At 35.2% G+C, this 6,463-nt stretch overlaps 1 protein-coding gene across 1 annotated transcript in view; it reads left to right on the top strand.

Annotated features, from left to right (window-relative positions):
• Naa16 (N(alpha)-acetyltransferase 16, NatA auxiliary subunit) overlaps positions 1-6,463 on the top strand; it is a 250,544-nt gene that overhangs the window by 57,836 nt on the left and 186,245 nt on the right.

The following is a 6,463-nucleotide window of genomic DNA, read 5'->3' on the forward strand; positions in this document are numbered from 1 at the left end:
TGTGAGGTTCGAACTCCAGCCACCTGAGGCTGACAGCTTTGTGGAAGCAGCCACTTAAAGGACTGAGCTAGGCCCAGGCCCCCGGGAATTTTCTTAGAGGAATTGAAAAAGTCATATCGTAGTGATATATGTGTACCTATGTTTATAGCAGCACAGTTGATAATAGCCAGATCTTGGAAACAACCAAGATTCCCGTCACATGAGGAATGGTTGAAAAAGATGTTGTAATTATATACAGTGGAGTATGACTCAGCTATAAACAATGATAAATTGAAGCATTTATATTTAAGTGGATACCACTTAAAATGTGTTGGATAGTACTTTTTATTTTTTGTTTTATTCATTAATTTTTTTAGGAAAAAGATGGATTTATTGAAACTTGTTCTGACAGAGTAAAATCCATTACACTAGGCTTTACATATCTATAGATTTTTGTCCAATTGTCAAAGGCATTGTGCCTGTTTCTAGAACTATTCAGCTTATTTTAGGATACCACAGTACTTGCTTCATATTCTTAGCTGACATTTTAAGTATTTTAGCTATGTTAGCCTTTGTTTTATATATCAACTTTTGTTCTATGTGCTTGCCTTGCTTTAGAAAGGAAAAATGTTTTTCCACCTGATCACTACGTGAAGCATAGAATTTGTGTCCTCTGACACAAATTAAACCAGAATTCTGAATTATTCATACCTGGAGGCTCAGTAGTAAAGGAATATTTAGTCTCAGACTCTGAAAATTTTATGCAAACTGCAATATTTTAAACTAAATTATAAAAAATTGAATTATATTTTTTAATAATTTTTTAGAAACAAATAGCAATGAGACAGTTTCACAACCAATTAGTAGGACAGTTTGAATAATTAATACATTGCATAATATTGTCTTCTTAGTGGTTATTCATAGTACAAGATGCAGACATGATATCCTGTCCACAAACACTATTAGTACAAATCTTTCTATTCATTGAATTAAGAGAAAGTAGCTATATATCTTATTTTGTATATACAGATACAAAATGGTCCTTCATTTGTATCCACATTTTTTGTTTAGCTTTGTCAGAGAAGGGTATACCATTGTTATTTAAATATTGTAGGTGCAATAATTCAGCAAAGTATTCCAATATAGTTCAGTAGTCCGTAATAGTAGTGGATTATCTGTAGGACTGGCAATGTCAGAAGTTGTTGACTTGGGCCTTTTATAGCTCAGCCTATTACTACGGCTTTTTTATACTTTGTTTTTATACTTTTCTGCTGCATGATTAAGACCAAGATAAAGCAGGTCCTATATATATCAAGAAATTTAACTTTTGTATCTGACAAGGTCAGTCAAATCCCCTCAGGATTTATCTTAAAACCCTGTACTGCAGTTTTTGGTAGATCCTTTGTCAGTGCCAGCAATGTGGATGAGTTATGGCCAGTGTTTGTTCAATGTGCTCTCTGTGAAAGCCTGAGAGAATGTTTTCTCTCCATGTGACTCTCCTTAAGCACATTCTACATCATTGATCACTTTCTCTGTGGCTCCACAATCTCCTTGATCAGAAAATTTGGGACACAACTGAGTTACAGGATGTTACAGTACAGGTTTTCTTATGTCCTGAGTCCTCACTGACCTCGCAGGTGTGAGCCACCACTCCCAGTCTCAGCTGCCATCTCATCATGTCATGGGGGCAGGGCTGGCATGGCAGGCCCAGAAATCGAACCCCAGGCCCCTGCACCTGCTTACAGGCACTTTAATCTGCTGAGCTATTTGGCTGGCCCCTGGATAGGAATTATTTTTAAGAATTCATTTTCTGCTAATGCATTTTAGCTTTGTAGATGATGAATAGTATTTTTCTAATAAACCCCCTTTTTATTTTGTGAAATACTGAAAAAAGATTTTCTTAGTTTTTCTTAAGGATCACTGTACATGCATGTGGCATGGCATGTGTGCTAATGGGGACTGAGCCACAGGGCCTTTGTGCTGACAGTCCCAGCCTTTGCTTTTATTTTTTAAATTTTGAGACAGGATTTCAAAAAAAAAAAAAAAAGAAAAGAAAAAAAATCACAAATTGATAAATAGTAGGTAATTTTGAGATAGTGTATGTGATTGAGGGGTTAGTTAACCCTGTGTAGGCCTTGAGTATAACTAATACTATCAAATAGTTATAAATTATAGAAAAGGTTTATAAGGGAGTTTGGTTTATTTTCCTGGCTCTGTTCCTAATTACCAACTTCATATCCCTTATGACAATCTTTTTTACCAATTGATGTGTTTTCTTCCAGAAAGAAACTGTGCATAGGTAGCAAAAATGGGAGGAGTGTTTAGCTTTCTTCTGTTGTGTGTTATACTAGGGATTAAACCAGGGTCTTTGCACTATATTCTCTGCCCTTTATAATTTTTATTTTGAGACAGTGTCCTTCTGAGTCATTGAGTGACTCGCTTGCTCTGGATCCAAATTTAGGAACTCTTGCCTCATCCTCCCTCAGTGCTGGGCTTACCTCCTTTTGAAAATTTTTTTTGTTTTTTAAGGTGGTGGTATAGATTATTCTCAGCTTGGGTTTTCTTTTTACTTAACTCTGCTTTGGGGTGTCAGTCCTTTATCAGCGCATAGTTTATTCAGTGTTTTTCATATCTCAACAGTCTCATTAATAGGTTGGCAGAGAAAAAATGCTTTCAATATTAGGGATAAATAAGAATTGAGTATCTTTCTTGTTTTTCAAATCCAGCTTGCCAGTGTATGTGAATAGATCAGTGAAGTTGAGAAGAAGAACTCAAAGTAGCTTCTGAAATGGAAATAAAATATTTATCTTGTCAGTGAGTGATAGCATGTAAGAAAGGCCTAATATTAAGTTTTTAAAATTTATGTTGTTGTTTTTGAAAAGGATCATTGTTTTTGTTGTCATTTTAGGGAACTGAACTCAAGGCCTTGCACTTGCCATGTATTTGCTGAGCCACCAAGCTACAGCCTAGGACCTAATTATCCTCATTTTAAAATGGAGAGGGCTGGGGAGATGCCTCAGTGGAATAAGCACTTCCTTGGCAAACGCAAGGACCTGAGTTCAATCGCTGGTTCCAAAAAAATATATTTAAAAAATAAAATAAAATAAAATGGAGAACAGGTTTTAGTGGACAAGTACATGTCATACACAAAATAAATAGAGAATTGTACATTTTCTACACTTTTATTGTTTATCACAGTTTTGTTAAGTTTTGGTTATGCTAGGGGGAATAGTGATTTTTTTCTTTTTTTCCTGAGACAGGTCTTATATGGAGTTCAGGCTGGCTTTGAACTTACCCAGTAGCCCAAGTTGGCCTTGATTCTCAGACATCCTCCTGACTCAGCCCCCCTGAGTACTGAGATTACAGGTGTGCAGCACCACACCTGGCTTACCAGGGGAAATATTGGAGAGAATTGATCTCTGAAAATACTGTTTTGGTTTCTTTGGCAGTACTGGGGATGAAATCTAGAGCCTTGTTCATAGTAGGCAAGTGCTATACCACTGAGCTCATCCTACAGCCTTGCTTTTTTTCCCCATTTATTTATTTATTTTTCCATAATTTTATTGAGAAACAAATAGCAATGAGACAGTTTCAAACCAAATTGGTAGGACAGATTCAATAATTAACACATTGCATACATTCTTCCTATTGGTTAATTGCTGTACAAGATGCGGACATGATATCCTATTTACAAACACTATTAGAACAAATCTCTCTATTCCTTAAGAGAATATAACTATATATCTATCCTAACCATAGTGAATACACAGATACAAAATGGACATTCATCCGTATCCCCTTTTTTTGTTAAGTTCTGTTATTTGAATATTATAGGTGTGTTAACTCAACAAAATATTCTAAGAGTCCAGTAGTCCATAATAGTATTGGGTCTTCCGCTTGACTGGCAATGTCAGAAATTGTTGACCTGAGTCCCCTACAGCTCAACATAACACCATGGCTTTACTTCTTATATTTCATTTTTATACTTTTCTGCTGGATGGTTAAGACCAAGGTAAAGCAGGACCTATGCAACAAGAGTTGTAGCTTTTTGGTCTGAGAAGGTCAGTGAAATCCCCTCAGGATTTATCCTGAGATCCTGTGCCTCAGATTGTAGAACCTTTGTCAGTGTCAGCCATGTGGATGAGTCACAGCCATTGCTTGGCCAATGTGCTCTCTGTGAAAGCCTGAGAGAATGTTTTCTCTCCATATGATTCTCCTTAGGTACACTCTACATCAACGATCACTTTCCTCTTTGGCCCCATAATCTCCTTGATCAGAAAATTTGGGACACTACCAAGTTACATGATGTTACAGTCCAAGTTTTCATATGTCCTGAATCTTAATTGACCTTGGAAAACCAGAACCAAAATGTTGCCTTTTTTGCAGCTCTTCTTTTTCTCTAATTTTGGTGTGAAAACTTAGGTTGTGGACTCTCAAGAAGAGTTTATTGTTATTACCATACAACCTAGGCTATTAAGCTTAACCTCACTATCTGTCTGAATATCAAACATCTTAGGCATAACATGGAACAGGTGATTTTCATCAAGTATTGATATGTTGAACTTTAAGTCCCTACAGAATATGATGAAAAAACATTTAAAAATTAGAATATATTTTTAAAAATAGGCATAAAGAATTATATAATTCTTATGTTTACACATAAGTCCAAAATTCTAACCATATACAACCTTGAAGCAGGACAGTCCCACAACATCCCTTTTCCTGTCTCTTGCCTTCATTCACTACCCCCTTCCTTTTGAACAATCATCTACCTAAGAGACAGCACAGGAGCAACTGGCATGTCATGACAAGCAGCCTGTATTCAGAAGACCAGAATGACTGGCACTCCAAGCATGAAACTACTATTACAGATTACCATCTTCAGTGCAGTTGCTTAGTTCACAGGTATCAGTATATGTAGTTAGTTAGGGTGAGAATTTTTCCAATTAACTGCTAGATGCAAAAATCTTCTGGAGATTCTCAGGATCATTGCCTTGCCCATCTTGTACATATAACACTATGGCTTGTCACTGTCATGTTTCCAGCTCTTCTCCTTTCTCTCTCTTAATTAGTTAATCCTCCAGTTCTTGCTTTCCTTTTACTTTTATTATACCTTTCTATTTGTATTTCTTCTTTTGAGTTTTTATATTAGGGAAAGTATATGATATTTACCCATGTGTATCTGGTTTATTTCACTTATGAGTATGTGTTCAAGTGGCATCCACTTCAATATAAAGGATTCAAGTTTATCATTCTGCTTTTGTTTTTTAAGGAAGTAATATAGATTTAGTCTAAGGTGAGGTTCCCATTGCTTGGTAATTTGTTATTTTCCAGTGACTAATATTTGATCTAATAAGAGATTATATGAAAACAATCTTTGTAAACTATTGAATTAAAGTTTTTCTTTCAAATATTTATCACACCTATTTATATTTTATATGCATATTTTATTCAGCATGGTTAGTTCAACAAAGTAACTGCTTTAAGTTCTTGGGTTTTTCACAGTGTGGTAATTGATAAAGAAACAGGCTGGGTGTGGTGGCACACAGATTATGACTGCTGATAGTCCTAGCACTTGGGAGGCTGAAGCAGGAGGATCATTTTGAGTTTCAGACCAGCCTGGGGTGCAAAGTAAACTCAAACCAGCCTGAGCTACATAGCTAGACCATGTCTCAAAAAGACAAAAATAAGCGGAGGAAGCAAAAGAAAAAACAAACATAGGAGGCTATTTCAGTAGTTTTACTTTGGATGTTTCATGACACATGTAGATCTCTTTAATAGATGGGTAAATGTATGTTCTTAATTTTAACCATGTTATGATGTTTATATGTCTTTGTATTTAAAACTGAATTTCTTCCAATTTTTTTTTTGCTTTCTGAAAGTAGCACCAAAATTTTTGTTATGTTTAGCAGTAATAATTCAATACCCTGTAAACAGGATATTCATTTTAATTATAATGTTAGAGACCCCAGAATTCAATCTAATGTCTAATTCATATTTATTTTATTTTGTCTTGTTTTCTAGAGTAAATTCTTTGAGGCAGAGTTATTTTGTGTGTAGATTTGATTTAATCACTACTGTACCACCAGTACCTAAAATAGTGCTTAATACGGAGTAGGTGCTTGATAAATGATTGTACAATAACTGAATTTTGAGGTAAATCACTAGATGTTTTGGAGAAACATTTGTAAATATTGCTGTAGTGTTTGAAATGATATTTTGGTTACTACTTGAATGTAGTGCTGCTATCTGCAGAGTTTCAAGCTTTAAAGGACTGGGTCTGTGTTATTCTGTGAAAGATCAGGAAAGAAAACTTGCTGTCATGGCTATATTCATGATGGTACAGAGGTTATGTTTATTGTACAACTTAAAACTGTATAATTGTTTTGTTTACCTGTGTTTGAAGCGTTTCTTGAAGATGTATTGAACTCAGATCCAGGGAAAATATAGTTGTGAACTGAAGTGTTGGGATTATTATTACTAT

This window comes from Octodon degus, unplaced genomic scaffold (assembly GCF_000260255.1).
Source record: "Octodon degus isolate 3935 unplaced genomic scaffold, OctDeg1.0 scaffold00122, whole genome shotgun sequence".
Lineage (NCBI taxonomy): Eukaryota > Metazoa > Chordata > Mammalia > Rodentia > Octodontidae > Octodon > Octodon degus.